The sequence below is a fragment of the Biomphalaria glabrata genome, chromosome 18, assembly GCF_947242115.1.
Source record: "Biomphalaria glabrata chromosome 18, xgBioGlab47.1, whole genome shotgun sequence".
Classification (NCBI taxonomy): domain Eukaryota; kingdom Metazoa; phylum Mollusca; class Gastropoda; family Planorbidae; genus Biomphalaria; species Biomphalaria glabrata.
In genome coordinates, this window is record NC_074728.1 from 14,444,960 (window position 1) to 14,465,675 (window position 20,716).

General features: G+C 34.3%; 1 protein-coding gene and 2 long non-coding RNA genes across 6 annotated transcripts in view; 2 read left to right on the plus strand and 1 right to left on the minus strand.

The window, feature by feature from the left end:
* Window positions 1-20,716, plus strand: part of LOC106061632 (atrial natriuretic peptide receptor 1-like) — a 637,794-nt gene that overhangs the window by 225,496 nt on the left and 391,582 nt on the right. The gene's annotated exons all lie outside the window — the stretch shown is intronic.
* Window positions 14,469-17,838, plus strand: LOC129923972 (uncharacterized). Of its 3 annotated transcripts, XR_008775947.1 has the most exons (4): window positions 14,469-14,667; window positions 16,141-16,183; window positions 16,663-16,772; window positions 17,623-17,838. It is a non-coding gene; the product is annotated as an uncharacterized LOC129923972 (long non-coding RNA). The 3 variants fall into 3 exon arrangements; XR_008775946.1 differs by lacking the exon at window positions 14,469-14,667 and having other exon boundaries at window positions 16,027-16,183; window positions 17,623-17,834; XR_008775948.1 differs by lacking the exon at window positions 14,469-14,667 and having other exon boundaries at window positions 16,052-16,195; window positions 17,623-17,836.
* On the minus strand, window positions 17,981-20,381 carry LOC129923974 (uncharacterized). Its single transcript, XR_008775949.1, has 3 exons — window positions 20,193-20,381; window positions 18,832-18,899; window positions 17,981-18,488 (listed from the first exon to the last, which is right to left on the minus strand). It is a non-coding gene; the product is annotated as an uncharacterized LOC129923974 (long non-coding RNA).

The window sequence follows — 20,716 nt, forward strand, 5'->3', positions numbered from 1 at the left end:
ATGCACAGAATCTTCTTCATGCAGTGGAAAATTACGAATTTTTTTTTATCTGGAATTCTGGTCAAGCTCCTGCACCAAATCGATATAGTTCAGAAGAAACTACAAAACTCTGGACTGTACGTACGGGTAGCTGCTGAAGAAATTAAAACCCTTTCATGCTTTCTGAAAAATGGTGAGAAACTGACCAAACTAATCACCCAATCCATCGAAAGACTAAAAGAAGGCAGTGAATGGTATGGATTTCCTGTAATCAAAACAGCCAGAAGAAAGAAAAGACTTGATGGGGAGTTGAGTACTATCAATAGAACTGCAATTCAAACGTGTTGCGACAGAAGAGCTGGACAGACTTTATATGGAGATGAAGGACAGATTCCAAAGGCTGGAAAACAATGTGGAGACCTTTGGGTTTCTTCTTAAAACCAAGACACCACTTGGAGTCTATGGATGATGACACGCTGATGAAAAACTGTGTTCCTTTTTTCCTGTTTGATGAAATAAATCGCAAATCGTTTGTTCAATGATGTCATTGATGCACGAGCACTTTCATCAACAAACCAGTGCCTCAATCGCCAATTGACAATTGAATTGAGGAAGCTGGCTTCATATGGTAATGATGTGTGCCCAAACCTTGGAATATCCGTACGAATACTGCTAACTCAGGCCACTTCCATTGCGTCATGTGAGAGATCATTCTCAAAGCTCAAGTTAATCAAAAGAATCTCAGAAGCACAATGACGCAAGAAAGGCTCTGCATGGCTTTAATGTCAGTGGAGTCACAAATACTAGACACCATCGATGTAGATTGTAGATGATGGTATCGATGCCTTTCCTGCACAGAAAGCACGACGTGAAGCGATATGAATTGAGATTTGTCACTTGTGCATTATTTCGGCAATAAACAACGGTATTATTCATTAAAAGAGTCTTAATGATTATTTCTTGTTAATGTTACTGATATACCGTACCAATTTGAATGTAGGGTTATATATTTATTAAGTACACTATCTCATGTTATGAATCGAATGTCAAAATTCAAGGGGCCCCCAAAGAGGTCAATCCACCCAGGCCCCCTAATCCCTAGCTACGCCCCTGATTTTCCCAATGGTTTTATTGACACTATTCAAGACTGTGCGTTTCTATTTTTATAATGCTAAATGTAAAGAATCAGACATTCACTTTTATTGATCATGACGTTTATATCAAGTCTGTCTGTCTTGTAAAATGTTTGTATACGTTCTTAGCTCAAAGTTTGAAGCAATACAGCAATAAAGTGTGAAAAACAAATATTCATAAAACGCTTTATGTGGAATAGTTAACAATCGTAAGTATTTTTGTCAACATACACAGTGATATATCCAAATAATGGATGATATTATAAGGAATGAACACATGCGATTTTTTTTTTTTATTAATCGAAATGTCCTTGATTCGCTCCCCCTTAACTGATAGCCGAATGTTATCGCTCACATCGCGCCCAAAACTTGTAGCGTGGGAGAACTATTGTCTAGAACACGTCAATCGCTCGGACGCTAGGGCTATCTCTTGACCGCCAAGTTGAAATTGAAAGCCAATTTCGTCCATCTCCCGCCGTCATTCCTTCTCAAATAAATCATTTCTTTAATAGTTGAAGGCAATGTCCTCAGTTTGTGTTGAATGATTGGAGCTAGAACCTGGCTTGAAATCTAGTCATGAAGACGATTTACAATTGTATTTACTCGATCAATCTTTAAGCAAGCCTGTCCTCCGAGGATAAATGGAAGATAGAGAGTTGGAAAAGAGAAACTGAGAACATGGAAATAAAGCGAAAAGTGTTTTTGTGTTTGTGTCATCAAGTTTGTTACCGATGAGTAAATGTAGCTAGGAATGTCTCTGATATGATGACGTAAAATTAAGGATCAGACACTCACACACACGCCTTTCACAAAGTGCGAAATCCGACATTCTATCGGATACCCGAAACATCTGAGCAAAGTGAGGAATGATTTCTTCATTTTCTACTTTGCATAGGCGTTGTATATAAAACTTGGTGGTGGGGAGGATGCCAACAAAAATAAGCGATGTTATTGTAATACAAGGGCCAAAAAAGGTGGTGTCTGTAAAGAGGCGGTTCATTTAAAATTGATGTGTCTATTGTGTGAGTAGGGGGGGGGGGGCATTACAATGCAGGCAGACGAGAAGAATACAACTGATGAACCAATCTATATTAAAGGGTTTCAACCATAGCACGAGTATAGTTCTTTAGTTTTCTGAAGAGATGAACAGGCAGCAGTAGAGGATGTACTCTACTGACCGTCGCGTGCAGTTATATATATATATCATCGTACGTTCAAAGTGCTGATTTCAAGGAAAGTTTCCATTATGTCTATCTATACATAACGCGAGTGAACTACACAATTACTTTTTGTGGAAATAAAAGAAAATAATTGTGGTGAGACTATTTCATAACAATATGAAGGTTGTGACAAGGAGCGTGGAGAAACACCATTTGAAGTATATAATAGGGCAGTGTTTCCCAAACTTTCGACCTATGTGTACCCTTTTATAATTTTTGTAATGCTGTGCTGAGTAACCCTCACCCCCCCCCCCCCCAACCACACTTGAGTTTATTAACAGAATATAATAACTGGGTATTTAAAAAAATCAGCATAGTTAATGAGGTGCAAAGTCTCCAAAGTCTTCCCGTACCCCTACCCAACTTTGGTAAACACTGAAATAGGGTAAAACAAGGCTGTGTCCTAGAGCCCATACTTTTCAGTATCCTGGTCTCTCTTTGAAGGTGAAGTAGTTAACTTGAAATGAATTGATTCAAGTCGAAGTAGGTAACTTGAAAGGAATAGTCCTGATTGTCACCAATTGAAATTTCGATACAGCTGATAATTATTCAATTTTCTCAAAGCTTAATCTTTTTAAATTTAGTTTTATATTGAAATTATGTAAAAATAGATTACTTTCTCATAGCACAGTATTGTCCATAATCGAAGCTGAGATCTTTTCTGAATTTGCAACACCATAGACATCGAACCTTGTATAAACTATTGAATCCGACGAAGTTAATATAAAGTAGTGTCAAACGTTCACTCTGGACTCTGATGTCTTCATCCAATGGTTTAGTTGTCTTTTGTTTTGTGTAAAAATTGTTAACGTAATCATTAGATACAAGACGCCGACAGCAATTACAAACAGACACAAACACTCTTGTTCCCCTTGGTAATCAAATCATTAAATACAATTGAACATGTGAATTATGGGCGAGTGTGGTATGAATGTATATTTTGGTTTTCTATAGTTATAATGTTTTGTTTGGTGTAATGCACAAATTGTAAGACGATTCCTCGTTTCATATGCTAGGAAAATTCGGACAAACGCTCCTACTTTCCTAGTACTATTAAAGCATGGAATGGGTTGCCTGAGCCAGCAGTCACAAAAAAAAAGAGTGAATCAACAAAAGGACACCAGGAAGCACTTGACAACAATGACCACACCAAACATAATGGTAGTAGCAATTACCCCCCCCCCCCTCCACCGGTAAAGAGCGATCTGTGATCTTCCAACTAAGAGCATGTCCCACACCTTTGAATTTTCACCTCTACAGAATAAAACCCTCCTACTCACCCAGCCCTATGTAGACACTGCAAATTAAAGACCTTACGAATATGTCAATTATACTCTATTTAAATGCCCAATTTATTCACCATGGCAGGCCTTATTATCACAACTTTAGCAACACTCTGTATGGCAGTGTGCTACAACAACTCAACATTAGCAACACTCTGTATGGCAGTGTGCTACAACAACTCAACATTAGCAACACTCTGTATGGCAGTGTGCTACAACAAGTAAACATTAGCAACACTCTGTATGGCAGTGTGCTACAACAACTCAACATTAGCAACACTCTGTATGGCAGTGTGCTACAACAACTCAACATTAGCAACACTCTGTATGGCAGTGTGCTACAACAACTCAACATTAGCAACACTCTGTATGGCAGTGTGCTACAACAAGTAAACATTAGCAACACTCTGTATGGCAGTGTGCTACAACAACTCAACATTAGCAACACTCTGTATGGCAGTGTGCTACAACAACTCAACATTAGCAACACTCTGTATGACAGTGTGCTACAACAAGTAAACATTAGCAACACTCTGTATGGCAGTGTGCTACAACAACTCAACATTAGCAACACTCTGTATGGCGGTGTGCTACAACAACTTAACATTAGCAACACTCTGTATGGCAGTGTGCTACAACAACTCAACATTAGCAACACTCTGTATGGCGGTGTGCTACAACAACTTAACATTAGCAACACTCTGTATGGCAGTGTGCTGCAACAACTCAACATTAGCAACATTCTGTATGGCAGTGTGCTACAACAACTTAACATTAGCAACACTCTGTATGGCGGTGTGCTACAACAACTTAACATTAGCAACACTCTGTATGGCAGTGTGCTGCAACAACTCAACATTAGCAACACTCTGTATGACAGTGTGCTACAACAAGTAAACATTAGCAACACTCTGTATGGCGGTGTGCTACAACAAGTCAACATTAGCAACATTCTGTATGGCAGTGTGCTACAACAACTCAACATTAGCAACACTCTGTATGGCAGTGTGCTACAACAAGTCAACATTAGCAACACTCTGTATGGCGGTGTGCTACAACAAGTCAACATTAGCAACACTCTGTATGGCAGTGTGCTACAACAACTTAACATTAGCAACACTCTGTATGGCAGTGTGCTACAACAACGCTACTTTTCTTTGGAAAGACTGAAAAAAAAACGCACAGCTCAGCAGTAGAAAGCCCGCTAGATGTAAAAGAACAATGTCCTAATCTAGTTTTGAAAGCAAGGCATGGGAATGTCGTTCAATGCACTTTATTTTTATTTGAATAAAGACACTTAAGTGACGTAATTCTTAGTTAATAGTATTTTCAACAAGTGCTGCTTAGCCTTCACTTTGATGACTGTAGTTCAGAGAAAACTTTGAACTTGTAGCTTATATTTTGTGATCTATTTTATTAACTCACAAAATGGAGAGCTCCTATGTCTGCCCCTTGTCACCTCGCTCAAATGTGAGTGTACAACTGTTTCCAATGTCAGGGGGAACAACTCGTTACGTTTGTTTGTTTCGATCCAGACAAAGTTCGTTAGTTATGTTTTGTATGGTCAAAGTGGGGTGGTGCGGGGCTAGAGGAGTGCTGTGTACCTTACTTTTACGAAATATTTAGATGTGTGAGAAGATTCATAACATCATAGGGCTAGTAGCTGGAAATGTGTACAGTAAAACGCCATATTATTGAGATATAATCTTTAACAAAACTATTACGGCAATAAGATTTTTAAAAACTATGGGGTGTGCGTTTGTTATGGAACCATGACTGTTCATTGTAGTTGATGTTATATATAAGGGAGCGAATGTGGAAGTGAGAAAACGTACTGAAGACATAAAGGGACATAAAGACGTTACATTTAAATTATTGTAATTTTCTTTCAATTATTCAGGAGATAACCATGTCACATGTGTTTCTAAATACAATGACTGTAAAGTTGACAGTTGTGTATATTTGTAAGTAAATTTTATGTATATTTTGGTGTAACAAGAAGTTCATCTATGGCTTATTCATGTGTTGTATAAGAAATCCACATGCCTGCAAAACGTTTAGTTCGACTAGCTGTCTAGAATCTGCAACTCCATGTTGTTGTTTGTAACTAATGTGTAAATAAATGAATCTAACATGTATAAACAGATCACTACAGGTGGTCAATACGTGCAAACAAATAACTAGAAAACAGACTTTTCTTGATTATGTTTAGTTGTTAGCGGCTTCCAAGGAGGAAAAGCCGATATTAGTTTTGTGTGGTCTGTCTCTCTGTCTGTATAGATTGCAAAAACCATTACCTTAACTTTCACCTATCCCTTAGACCACGCAAGATTTGTCGGCCATCCTTCTCCATTCTTTTGCCTTGCATAGAACCTCTTTTAATGGCTGTGTCGTCTATTCTTCCCATCGCTTTTTCTGTCTGCATCTTCTTCTTTTTCCTGGTAGTGTCCCTGAAGAAAGGTCTTTGCAAGCCCAGAAGAACTTGTAATATGACCTTACAGTTTTAGTTTGCTTTTTTTTTTTACAATAGTTAGCAGGTCATCATGGGGTCCAATCGCTGTAGTAATCCTGTCTCTAATGTCTTCGTTTGTGATGCGGTCTTTAAATCTGAAACCTAGGATCCTTCTGTAACATCTCAATTCCATTGCTAGGATCATCCTCTCTAGCTCTGCAATCAGACTCGCAAGCATACAAGAATGTGGCCATGGAGCGCATCAGTCTGACTTTTGGTGTCTTTCCATATTGTTTGGAGTTTTGTAAGTGCTCAGAATAGTCCGTGAGAAATACCTCCAACACCAAGAAAATCTTTTCTATATCTTTACTGATTTCAAGAGTAGAGTCAGAGTAGGGCATGAGGCACACTGGGCGACAGTGGACAAAAAGTACGACATAAATACAAACATAATAAAAGCAATCCAACGCCTCAATAAGCAAGCCACTAGTACGATGTAGTTCAACAACAACATTATAGACTGGTTTAAAACCCCAGTTGGAGTGAGACGAGGCTGCCTACTTTCACAAACTCTTTCAATATCATCCTTAATATCTTGAAAGGATAATGGAAGTATCTCTTGATGGCTTAGAAGGTACTGTAAGCATTGGAGGAAGAAGAATTATTAACTTGCGTTTCGCTAATGACATAGATGGCCTAGCAGGGCCAGAAGAAGAATTAGCTGACTTGGTGATGCGCATAGACAAGACTTCCGCAGTAAATGGTATGCAAATAAATGGCGAAAAAATCGAATTATGACCAATCATGCAAAAACTTTTTTTTTTAAATGTAACATGATATTTTATATCTTGAAAAGTTCTAATGCAAGGGCTTTTTTTTCTGAAAGGAAATCGATTAATCTTCATAATTAATATAGAAGCAGTTTTTCATAAAAATACACCATTTGATGAGTATATGCATGCTTTCGTGTTTCAGGAACGTAAATAAATATCATATTGTTGTAACTCTTGGGTAGGCACTCAACGTAAAGGCAGGCAACACAACACAGTGTAACAGGAAATAAAGACAGGTGTTTATTCACTAGGACAAACACATAGCATCCTTCAGCTTCCTCAGAGTCTTTCTACTAATTTACCAGTCCTTTAGACAGCAACCCGAATGTGGACCAACGACAGCCTTCCCCGCTTCGCTCCAGGTCCCTTCTACAACCTTCAGGCAGCACCAAAAGCTGGCTTCTTAGTTTCCAAACATTCAGACTCTTCACAATCCCTGATGCACTGTTCTTCTCTCCATTCTAGTCTCTTCCTGTTTCGTTCACTAGTGCGCTAGTGCGCACCTCAAGCACTGGTGCAAGGCAGGGTTACAACAATATATATTGAAATTATTTATTTATGCTTGTTCTATTATGTTTATAAATTCATAGTGTTATGACTACATTGCGCACTGTCATTAGGTGCAAGACTGTGCACCATGAGACACAGGACAGAGACACGCTAACAGATAGAGGAAGTCGAAGATGGCCGATAATTAGGGTGTAAACAGGAAAGTCGTGTTGTTATTACTGAGTACTCTAGTTGGATATTTGTTATCGCACAAACTTTTGTTTATCATATTATTTCTTGGACAAAATCTACATCATCTACAATGTATAAGTGTACTGTAAAACTTAATTTGCTCTATGGTTTAAAGCACTTTTTTTTTCCAGAAAAATAATTTTCGTCTAAATTCTAAATCAAAGATGGAATTCGTAAAAAAAAAAGATAATTTAAAAAAAAATTGATGCTTTAGGCAAAATAGTTTTTCTTCAAAAATAAATATTTTTAATTCAGCAACATCGAACAAAAAATATTACTGTAATTATACTGCAAACATTACTGAACCACGCTACACCCTCCAAAAAATATCTCGCAAACAACATTTTCTGTCACATTATCTAAATAAATGTTCTCTTTAAGAAAATCAATGCTTTGATTGGATGTTTTTTTAGAGGTCTAGTTACAAACTTTCACCATTTTCTTCTCTAGCCTGGACCTAAGCTGAATGGATCAAGATCTCTCGTTTAATACAATCTTTCAATGTTGGTCACTTCAATTGTAGTCAATAATTATGTCACTGTAACTGACAGCGTTTTTTCATCTATAAGTCTGCTCAAAGAAAATGTCTTTTGTTAATATGTTATTAGTTTCATATCTATATGTTCATAATACTAGACTAGTATAAATGCACATTTTCTCGTGTCCTCAATAGGAATGGGTTAAGTTGCAGTTTAAGATATAGGCTATATGCCAATGTCGCATATTTGAATTAAATTTCGAAAATTAGTTACGAAAAAAAGATTATGCACACAACATACATATGCTCGAGATTATCAAAAGTGGCAGATATACATTGAAACTCCACTAGTCTAGATCTAAATCAAGATAGATACAGCATTCATGTATTTATATAGGTTTGTGGTCTGTAATTTAGTTTAAACTAGAACCGCAGTGAATCGCTCAAAGCTGGTAAAGAAATGAGAAAGAATCAAGTTTTTATCTAAAATAAAACATTGTTTTGAAGTGTCAACCAAAGCGAATTTATCCAGTCTGTGTGAACTTTAAGTTCTGAGCCTTCTTCTTCTTCTTATCTTATCTTATATAATACAGACGTTACTTCAAAAAAGAAGATGATTACGTCCTACGCGTCATGCATTTAGTCATGCATATTAACCAATGACTTAAATTCTGCCAAGTCACTGGTTTTCCTGGCTAGCTCAGGCAACCCATTCCATGCTCTAATAACACTAGGGAAGAAGGAGTATTTGTACAAATTTGTCCTAGCATATGGGACGTGGAATGTGCCTTTATCTTTGTGTCTTTCAGAGTATTTTATTAAATTTTGTTTTTGTATTTGAAGATTATGGTTCAGTGTTTTATGTATTATTGCTACTTTACTTTTGAGCCTTCTGTCCTGAAGGCTTTCTAAATTTAGTGATTTTACTAAAGGTGTTACTCTAGTCAAATGTGAATATTCGTTTGTTATGAATCGCACTGCTCTATTTTGTGTCTGTTCTAGTTTCTTAATGTTTTCTTGAGTTGAGGGGTCCCAAACAGAGGATGCATATTCTATTATTGGCCTAACCAAGGTTAAATAACATTTTAGTTTTATGTTCTTATTTGATTTATAGAAATTTCTTTTAATAAATCCTAATGCTTTGTTTGATTTTTTTGTAGTTTCATCAATATGTGGATTCCATGACAGTTTTTCATTTATTATAACACCTAGGTATTTTGCGTTTTTAGTCTGTGTTACTGGTTTGCCATGAATAAGATAAGTGGAATTAATTTGTTTTAGTTTTTTTGTTACTCTTAACAACTGACATTTTTCTGGGTGGAAAGACATGCTCCAATTTGATTCCCATTTCTGTAATTCATCTAATTCTCTTTGTAAAATATCTGTGTCTTGTGTTGTTTTTATTGTTCTATATATTATGCAATCGTCTGCAAATAATCTGACTTTTGTTCCTGAAGTAATGCAATTTGGTAAATCATTTATGTAAATTAAAAATAGTAGTGGACCCAAGACTGTTCCTTGAGGTACACCTGAGTTTACTGTTATCGGTGTTGATTTAGAGCCATTTATTATTACAGTTTGTTCTCTCCCTATCAGAAAGTCTTTAATCCACTGATGCAGTGGACCATTAATGCCGAAATATTTTAATTTTTTAAGCAAACTATGGTGGTGAACTTTGTCAAAAGCCTTAGAAAAATCTAGTAAGATAGCATCTATTTGTTCACTATTATCTAAACCTTTTGAAAAATCATCAATTAGTCCTATTAGTTGTGTTTCACATGATCTATATTTCCTAAAGCCATGTTGGTATGGTGTGAGGACATTATGTTTGTCTAAGTGGTTTATGATGTTGCTACATATTATGTGTTCTAGGATTTTACATGTGATGCTGGTAAGTGATACTGGTCTGTAGTTTCCTGGGTCAGATTTTTCTCCTTTTTTAAATAGGGGGGTGACATTAGCTTCTTTCCAGTCCTTTGGTACTCTGCCCTGGTTAAGTGAAGCCTGAAAGAGTATTTTGAACACTGGGGCTAGCTCATTACTTAGTTCTTTGAGTAATCTAGCTGGAATACCATCAGGTCCAGAAGCTTTATTTGGTTTGGTGTTGGCTAATAGTTTTTGAATTCCATTTTCTTGTACTACTATATCTTCTATGTTGTCTACTTGGTTCAAATTCAGTAATATGTCTTTGTCTCCTGGGGCTGAGAATGCTGATGCAAAGTATTTGTTTAGAATGTTTGCTTTAGTTTCATTATCATTATGTATTATGTTATGTTCATCTTTTAATGGCGCTACGCCTGTTGTTTCCATTTTCTTAGACTTAATGTATGACCATAGGTTTTTGTTGTTGTCTTTAGATATTACATTGTTTATGTATTCACTCTGCAGCTGTCTGCTTACTTTTTGGGTTAAGTGTTTAATTTTTATATACTTTTTGTAAACTCTTTCTGCATTAGTTTCTTTAAATTTTCTATATAGGTTTTCCTTCTGTTTACAAAGCTTCTTTAGTCTATTATTAAACCAGCATTTATTTATTTTGTTTAATGTGTATTTAGTTGGTATTTGATTTTCTATAATGCTTTTAAGATGGTTTTTAATGAAATTCCAGAGGTCATCGACTGGTTGGTTAATGTCTTTTTCTAATAAGAATGTTTGTTGAAAGTTTAATGCAGCTTGGTGTAGTTGTGTTAGGTTACATTTATTCCAGAGTAAGATTTTTCTTTTGGGTTTTCTATTGGCTACTGCTTTTATCTGACTGTGTATTTTTATGATCTCATGGTCTGATAGACCAGGGATAATATCATAATCAACTACTAATCCAGGTCTGTTGGTTAAGAAGAGATCTAATGTGTTGTTTAATCTAGTTGGCTTTTTAATGATTTGATCTAAACTTAGGTTGTGTAAAGTTTCTATGAAAAGCTCATTTATGTCCTTAAGGTTTTGGTGTTTATCTATGGTTAGTGTTTTCCAATTTATATCAGGTAGGTTGAAATCACCCATAATCCAAAAAACTGCATTTTTATTTGTCTCTTTAAGTGTCGTAATCTGATTACATAGTTCCTGCATGTATTCTAAACTAGAATTTGGTGGTCTGTAAATGCTGCCTATTATTAGGGATGTTGAGGTGGTATTAATTTTACAAAATGTTGATTCTATATTTTTTGAGTTAGGTAAGGTAATTTCTTCTGCTATAAGAGTGTTTTTTATTGCTAAAAGAACTCCTTCATGATTATCAGCCCTATCTTTTCTAAAAGCCTAATCAAATACATCTATATTGTCTATGATAGATAAAGTACTGCCATATTGTTGTTTCCACCTGTTGTATTTCAGGTCTTCTGCAATTATAACCTGTATCAGTTTTAATCCAAGCTCTTCATATGTTCGTAGAGAATATTTCTCTCAATCAATTACATTTATTTAATATAAAGACAGTTCTAGATAAGGGGAAATAACTCAGATAAGTCTTGTGTCAAGAATCAGATCGTGGACTTAAAATTGAAAACCAGCCTTCTATAATACTTGTGTAGCACAGTGGTTAGCTTGTAGACCTTCAGTAATTCTCGATTCTAGAGTCTCGAGTTCGAATTCAGACTCAACAACGTTTTTTATGACAAAAATTGTTTCAAGTCACTCTGTCTGTCTGGTCAAAAGTTTGTACACGTTTTATCCCACACCCGATATCGGATCAAGTTGAAATATTACACAATTATTCCTTGTACTTGACAAAACAAGAATCAATGAAAAAATACTATTGCTAATTAATTAATTTGTTTGGTATCGAACAAAGGAAAGAAAGTTTACTTGACTATTGTGTGATATAAGATGAATTAGTTTCATTTATAGGTCGCCGCTTTAAAGTTTAAAACTAACAATAGATAGATATTCTATTTTCCAAAGCAATTCACTAGCATAGTGGTTAGTATGTCGTATGGAGGAGACTTCGAATTCAGGTCGATCTCATGTTTTTTTGTAATGTAAATGCATTTAAAAAGCGATCAAGATAACCCTTTCTTTCTCCACCCACCTCTTTCCCAACTCGTCCAGACATGTGATAGGATTATAGCGCATTGGAAAAGCTAAAAGCATAAAATAGCGCCAAACAAAAACACTTGATAAAAATATTTCTAATCGCTCAGATGTATTATTGTCAGTATACATCCATTACAAATTTAATTATATAACTGATCCAAACAAATTGATACATCTACGCTTTGTATAAGATTTGATTTGTTTTTAAAAAATATCTATATATATATTTTTTTTTTACATTTATAGAGTGTAACCTAAATTGTAGTTTACAATCTTTAAAAAACAAATCTATATGTTCATAGATATTTCGACAGCGTTGATTAGTAGCTTTTCTACTTGCCAAAGATATTTTTTATTTAAATACAAGTGGGGAACTGAGCTGAACCGTTTCGGACATTCTGTGGCATTAGGATTTGTTGCATTATGTACTGCCACTTTGAGCAACAAATCAGCGATGCGATCATTTTTTTTAAAAGTACCCCTTTCAGATTTATCGATCCATAGGGCAGATAATGTAAAGGTCATATGTTTCTGTGGGCACGATTGAAGATGATGTCATGTGGCCAGCACCACGTCCAAACGCTTTTACTTTTCTACAACTAATGTCAGTTACCCATTAGTATTGGGTGGACTCAAAGATGCCCTAAAAAACCCGAAATTCAAAATCCCAAATTTTCAGCGATATTCGAACGCAAAACCCCTTGATTCGGAAGCAAACCGCTTTACCAAAAAAAAAAATGAATATCAATAAATGGAATTATATATCAACTACAGATATTTTATTTCTGTTTCGTCAATAATATAATATTTGATACTGTTTTGTCTAACGTTACTAATTGTGAAATCAGATTTTCCATACTTCTTATTTTTGAGATGGAAACGTGACAGGTGGACAGACTGGAGAAAACTAATACCGGCTTTCGCATTACGTAATTATATTAAACAAAAAACTAGGTCCAGTACAAATGACCAAGTAAATAGTCATTCAGTATCTAAGAAGAGACTTTTAGAACTTAATCATATTTAAACCTATAGCGATCGGAAAAAATAGAAGCTGGAACAGAAATGAAGAATCTAAGCACTGTCTTTTCCAACTAAAACATTCTCAAAGCGTGTACAACTATTAACAAGGGGATTTTTCTAGAATAAGCTGTCCTAGAATAGTCACGTTGTCTATAAAAGTAGACTGGCTATTTGATAACTAAGAATCACTGTGGGGTCTCTAGTGAATTACATGAATAAGATCACGTTTTGTCAAGACGATAAAGCAGTACTTGAAGCACGTAGAGCAATGTGTGAAGTCACATGAGAAGTGTGCTGGTTGCTGTTAATGTCATAAAATAACATTGCATTGGTGACTATAATCTACCTATCATAGTTGGCGATATTTATTCAGGAAATAGTCAAAAATGTATTAAAACATTTGATATGGTGTATGTGGAGAGGAACATGTGTAATATATAAATAAATCAATAAAACTATTAGATATGTTTTTACCCTGCTGTTTTGTTTTGGTTGTGTGTTCTATATAACAGGCATCTAGGATGTTTTAATTACTTTCAATCATTCGTAAAAACATCTTCAAAAAGTTATGCAAATCAAATGAAAGCCCTAATAGAGCCTATATCTTATTTGAGTGATTCAATTAATTAGTGTGGCTTCATCAATGATATTTTCAAGAATGTAATCTATATCTTAGATACAGTATGTAGATTTAGATACGAAACTAAAGGCCAACTTTAGGGAAAAATGGAACATGTGCTTATGTTCTGTTTAAAGTATGGTCCTTTTTATCCGTACACATTCGTGCATGATCCTAGATGGAGATCTATTCATCCTGTTCAATTCATTCGTTTGGTTTAGTTTGGCCGTGTCTACATCTACCAGAGTTTATCCCACTCCTTTTGAATGTAGCAAAATGACAATAAACCTAGATTTATCTTTTAAATGCTATTATGATTTTTTTTTTAGTGTTATAAAGTATCATTAGTTGCTCTCTCTCTCTCTCTCTCTCTCTCTCTCTCTCTCTCTCACACACACAAAAAAAAAAGACTCTAGATCTATCTTATAAATGTTATTTGGATTTTTTTTTTATTTAGACAAGAGTCTAAATGAAAGGAAGTGGAAATGACTTAAGGCATATTAAAAATAGACTTAAGGAAAACAAAAAAAAAATGCTTTTAAAATACGTAGTTTGTGAGACATTTCTATTTATAGTTTCTATATTGGAAAATACCGAAAATTAAATATAAAGGTTTTTCGCGAATATCGGTCGTCGGGGTGCGATTTTGTCAAAATCAGTTCTTGGTTAGCACCATAGACTATATATTACATGGACTGCCAACACTAAGGAAACTAAGCATAAGTTCCATTCACCGAGGCGTCCTTGGTTGCGTGGTAAATTGACTTCCGGTAGAATTTTTTTTACTATATAAAGAAACCATTCCCGAAGATTTTTATCACCACTTTTACAGCAAATCATAAATGGAAACTTAATTGTCATATACGATGTTACAGAGGTAAGTGTGCACAAATCAATTTGTGACTTAGATCTATGACTATAAAGCTTTGTAACTGATTTTCTTAGCCAATATAGACTAATTAGCCAAGCCTGTATTTCGTGTATTCTTGTTTACGACATTAATTGTCTGCTAATTGGTGCTGCCAGTTTGGATTATTTGTTTTTCTTTTTTTTTTCATCACATTTGATAATTATTATCATTATTTTTACAATGTATATTTTAAATGTGATAAGCAATTTACTGAAAGAGTCAATACATTTTTGAGAGTGTCATTTATTAGCTTTGTATATAATGGGTGATATAGGCCTAAGTTAAATCTGTGAATGAGTCAGTCTAAATAAAATAACAATATAGTGAGTCAATAAGCCTACAATCTTACATCTTTACCAACTTTTGTTCAGATCTACAAATAAATTTATTATTCAATTTGATTTTTTTCAAGATAATGTGCATTTTTATCTATAGTAATGGAAAATCAACATAAGAAAAAAATCAATGATGTATGTATGACTAACTGAAAAATCTGCATAAAAATTTCGGCCTTCAAGTTTTTATTGTTTTTTTTTTAACTAACTAGAATCCCAAATAACATCCAATTCTTCTAAAAGCTATAAAAAGATATGATATTGTTTCGAATATTTCTTCGCCCAATAAAATTTTAGAATCATTAGGCTCTACTTCAATAGAAAGTGATTGTACACATAAACATGTAGACTTTCACCCAGATGTAGTGACCTATGGCTATAAACTTTATCTACAAATACGACCTTACACACAACACTCTACTATATATATATATAATAGAACACTAAACACGTAAATTTTATGTAAATGCCCATTTATAAGTTTGTAAAATAATAATTTGTTTTTATAAAAATCTGGCTATGCCTATAGTACTCTTAACAAAATTATGACTAAAAATATTATGAACGTCGAGTTGCTAGATTCATCATCTTTGTGTGTCTGATAAACCCAGAGAATCAAGATAAATAGTATATAGGCCCCCTATTATATAGAATCTAGCTCTAGTCGACTGTAGACTAGATCTAGGATAAATCTCAAGTCTAGATGATCAGCTTCATCTTACCTTGATCATGGCTTGATCAACATGAACATGATAATTAATGATTTTATTAATCTGACTTCCTGACTAATGACTTGTTAACTTAAATTTCGACTTAGCCTTATCTTCTTCATATATGTGAATCATGAATGGAAGCGCTTGGCTCACAGTGTCACAGATCGTTCTTTAAACTATTTGAAGATCTACTTTATCTTTACTAACGACTCTAATCTATATCTAGTTTATATCTATATTTTATACGATAATAATAGACCTAGACTCTTATAAGATCTAGAATCTGTATCGAGATCTATTCCTATACACTGATGAGTGATTGCTACCATTCAATGTGTAGATTCAAGTATTTACCCAGATACTGCCACAATATGTTCTTATTGTTTTCAAAGGAGTTTGCACACAGTGCCAGAAGCTGTATAAATACATTTAACAGTAAGTTTTTAAGTAATTAATAATTTATTTTTAAACGTTATGTAAGTCTATTTCAATTGTAAGAATCCATGTGCTATTTTATTTAAAGCTAATTTATAGGTGAATACTTACACAATATTGTTGTTATGTTGTAAATAAAACATATTATATTCCCTCCAGCCTGTGCAGGGTATTTTTAAAGTGATAATTGGCTCATGCAGGCCAATACCACTCTTTTGTTATCTAAGGTGTTTTCCTTCAAATTATACTTTCTTGCATAAGAATTAAATATATTATGCAACAATTCTCAATTAGAAGTACAGATTATCCAGTTATCTTGGTGGAAAAGGAGATTTCAGATGAGTTGAGACAATGCTTAAAGAAAGTCTTTACATGATTCTTTGAACTAAGTCACTATAAATATTTTGGAGATTTTTAAAATTTAATTAGAATTTTATTATTGCTCACAGTAAAAGCAATTGTTCTTTTCTTTTCCACAGATGTATATTTCAAGAAGAAATGATGCTTTCTTATTCCTAAGAGTTTATCAATAGGATGAATGCCACAAAACTCACTTGTTATGCCAGAAACTCTTCCTACGAAACTTCCAGTAAGTAAAAAAAAAAAGTAAAGTTTCCCTTTCAGACCTTGTGATCGATAGGGCAGATAATGTAAAGATCATCTGTTTCTGACCATTCTGTTGCCTACGGTTAACGAGGGTGTCATGTGGCCAGCACAATGACCAACCGCCTTTACTTTCCCCAACTAATGTCAGGTACCCATTAGAGCTGAGTGGACTCAGACTCAAATTAAAAATTCCAGTCTTCACCAGGATTTGAACCTGGGACCTCCGGTTCGGAAGCCAAGCGCTTTACCGCTAAGCCACCAGGCTTCCTTCCAGTAAGTAGGGCAGCTTAAAATTTAATACTTTTATCTTAGTGCAAAAAGAATAAAAGCAGTCTTCAAATTCTCCCTTTAAATTTGAAAAGATATGTTCATATTTTAATGTATGCAATAAAAAATTAAGTTTCAAACACTCAGTACAATATTTAATGACTCTCTTTATTTGGGTTACCTCAGCATGCTTGTGCAGAAAATTTCCTGAATTTTTTAAAAAATCTGTCCCCTTCACTTTCAAGTGCATTTAATGATTCATTAAATTTTCATAATATTACTGAATATAATGTCAAAGATTAAATATTGTTATTATTATTCTATTCCTTTTTTTTTGTAATATTTTTGTTTCATGATATGTTCCCATAGCATTTTTTATGTAAAACCTCTAATATACTTTACTATACTCCTAATATACGTTTAAAGAACTGTTTTGTTAGATGTTTTCAGAATTGATTTTATCCGTAAAGGACTTGAACATATGGAAGTTTGGTATTATATAAAACTTAGATTGAATTGGTGACTTGTTATGAATTTAATGTATGTTGTTTCTATTCCATCAACAGTACTAGAATTTGTCCAGTGCCTGTGATCCTCTGAGTTGAAGGAGAATGTGCTCCATAATACCTACTAGGAGCTTGCTGATAGCTGGAAGTTCATGAATACTATGTTGTCCTTGATTTTATGATTCTGAAAACTACCATTTCTGAAGACTTGAGCATTATTTCTATAATTTAAAAAAATCTTTTCAGGAAATATTGTGTTTATAATATTAAGAATGTGAAGATAATATTGTTCTTACTAATATTATTGACTTATTAAAATAGAAAGCACATCATTACTTCAATATTCACTTGTCAGTAAATGTTAGCATTATTCAATTTCCTGTAAAAAGTCTATAATAATAAGTTAATGTCGATGTAGTATTGTTCAGACACTTACAAGTTTAATCCTCTATACTTCACAAAAAAAAAGTGTTTGAATGGTTTTCATTTGTTTGTACATCAAATATGTATTAATATAATTATCATTTTTAGATGAAACATTAAATACTGAAGATGACCATTTCAATTTCTGATGTAGGCCTATTCTCATTTCATAAAACAAACAGAATATTATCTGAAATTTCATCCTTTCATGGTAACTGTAACTGGCTTCATAAAAAAATGTATTGATGACTTGGTTGACTATACATTTTTGTATAAATAATGCATCAATGAATGTAGCTTATACTGTTCTTTTCCTCATCTTGAAATGTGCTGACTGATAATTTGCTGTTGCATTTTGTTTTCATAAGTCAATGACGCATGATACTCTAAATGACAAATATCTTCTACTCATTACAATAGCACATTTCCATGCTGTTTGTCTAAGTGGAAGCAGATAAATTTTGTTCCTCTATTTGCTGTAAAATCTCAAAATTCATGAGCAGCTGAAAAAAAAAGAAAAGAAATTCAAACTAGTTTAGACATGTTATAAATATATGTTACAAATATATATATATTTGCTAATAAAAAATGTAAGACTACTTTATGTTACAACAATGGACAGCATCTTTAAAGCTGATTTCAATGCAATCACAAGAAATAATTTTTTCTCTACAATTAGGCCTGCTTTAATTATTTTTTTTAATGTAAATAAATTTTATGCATAGGATTAAATATAACATGTACTTAAGGAGATTTTTTACCTATTATTTCACAATTACAAGTAATTAAAAGTGATACATGTATTGATAACACAATGTTATTGCAGAAAGTAAAAAAAAATCTCACTTTTAGTAGATCCCTTTCAATTTGAAAGTTAGTGACAATCAAATCAGGTTTTTGGAAGTAGTATGCTCCTTTAATAAAAAAACAAAACAAACGAAAAATGCATTATAAAAAGTTTTCACTTTAAATAAAATTTCTCTTGGGTGACTTGAGTAGAAAGTAATAGAAATATGAACTTCATTTAGCAATAGGCTCACACTAAGCAGAAGTGGTTTTTACTAGTGAAAATTGTCTGTCCAAATAAGCTATTGAAACTACTGTCAGCTTCACATGATAGGAACTGTAAAGTTTGACAGTTCTTCCTCTAAGACTTTTAGGTACCGGTATTATCTATCAAGAGCAGGGTAAAACAAGGATGGGTTTTGGCCATCAACACTATTCGGAATTGTTTCGTCAGTACTCTCATAGTGCCTTGGAAGATGGAGTATATATCCACAGTAGATCGGATGGAAGGCTTCTTAAACTGGCTTGACCAAAACGAGGAGACGACATATCCTGATTAGGGAACTGATGTTTGACGACTATGCGGCTCTCACTACCATTCGCAGTCATGATTACAAAGGCTAGTCAATACTTCGACAGCTGCAGGTCAATAGTTCAGTCTTACAATAACTCTCACCAACACAGAAAAAAGGGCATAAAAAGTCAACATCATCAAACTCCATTTGAGTGAGGGCTTGAGAGGCTCAAATCTTCTCTTGCAAAAGCCCTGGACAGAAACCCTGCTGTATTGCGTAGTGCATATATGTCACCATACAGATCGAGAATTTTTGGTTTCTCTGACCTGTTGAGACGGAGATCAGCAAGTCTGGGGCAGTCAAACAGAATATGAGGCACGGGGGCACCGGGATTCGAAATTTGGCCATAGCCGTGAGTGGCGTGAGAAACATGAGGCAACAGGACAGTGGCCTGTCCTGCACTGTGATATAATAACTTGCCATAAAACATCACAGAATGTACTTTTTCTATTTTATCATCGACACCATCTAAATGCCAAACATACTTTTCTTACATTTTTCAACTCGGAGAAAATTTTACATCTAGATTTATTACCTTTACTTTAGGCCTACACATAATATATGACTTTTTTAAAACTTATAAACGAAAGGTCATTTTAGCCTATTATAGTAAGAGCATATATAGATCTAAATGCACCGGGTTATCCTTCTGAACAAGTCTTACTATTTGGTTTATATATGTATATATAGGCTATGCTCTCACAAGAACTTCAATTCAATCAATGTCGTAAACAAGAAAATACACGAAATACAGGCTTGTCTAATTAGTCTATATTGGCTAAGAAAATCAGCTATAAAGCTTTACAGTTATAGATCTAAGTCAGAAATTGATTTGTACACACTTACCTCTGTAACATCTTCTTTAACAATTCAGTTTTCATTCATGATTTGCTGTAAAAGTGGTGGTAAAAATCTTCGGGAATGGTTTCTTTATATAGTAAAAAAAAATCTACCGGAAGTCAATTTACCACGCAACCAAGGACGCCTCCGTGAACGGGACTTGTTTATTGAAGAATATAGGCTTAGTGCGTAGAGTTGGCAGTCCATGTAATATATAGTCTATGGTTAGCACCTAGGAGGCATAAAGAACCTGTGTACGAAATTTAATGAGGGTACATACGACAGTTTGAGTCTAATGGTGTAGTTGGTGCGTACTGCTAGAATAAAAAAAATTCAGACCAAGAAAAATTACGTTGACGGTCCTCCTCTTTGACAGCTGTGTCTACAGCTCACTGTCCATTCAGGTCAAATTAAGAGAAATAAAGTAAGATGGGGTCGATACTGAGGTGTGAGTCACGATTTTGGCACATGTAGAGTATAGTTTTATTTGGTATAATTATAAAAAGATTGTGGTGCACTTGTAGTAAGCA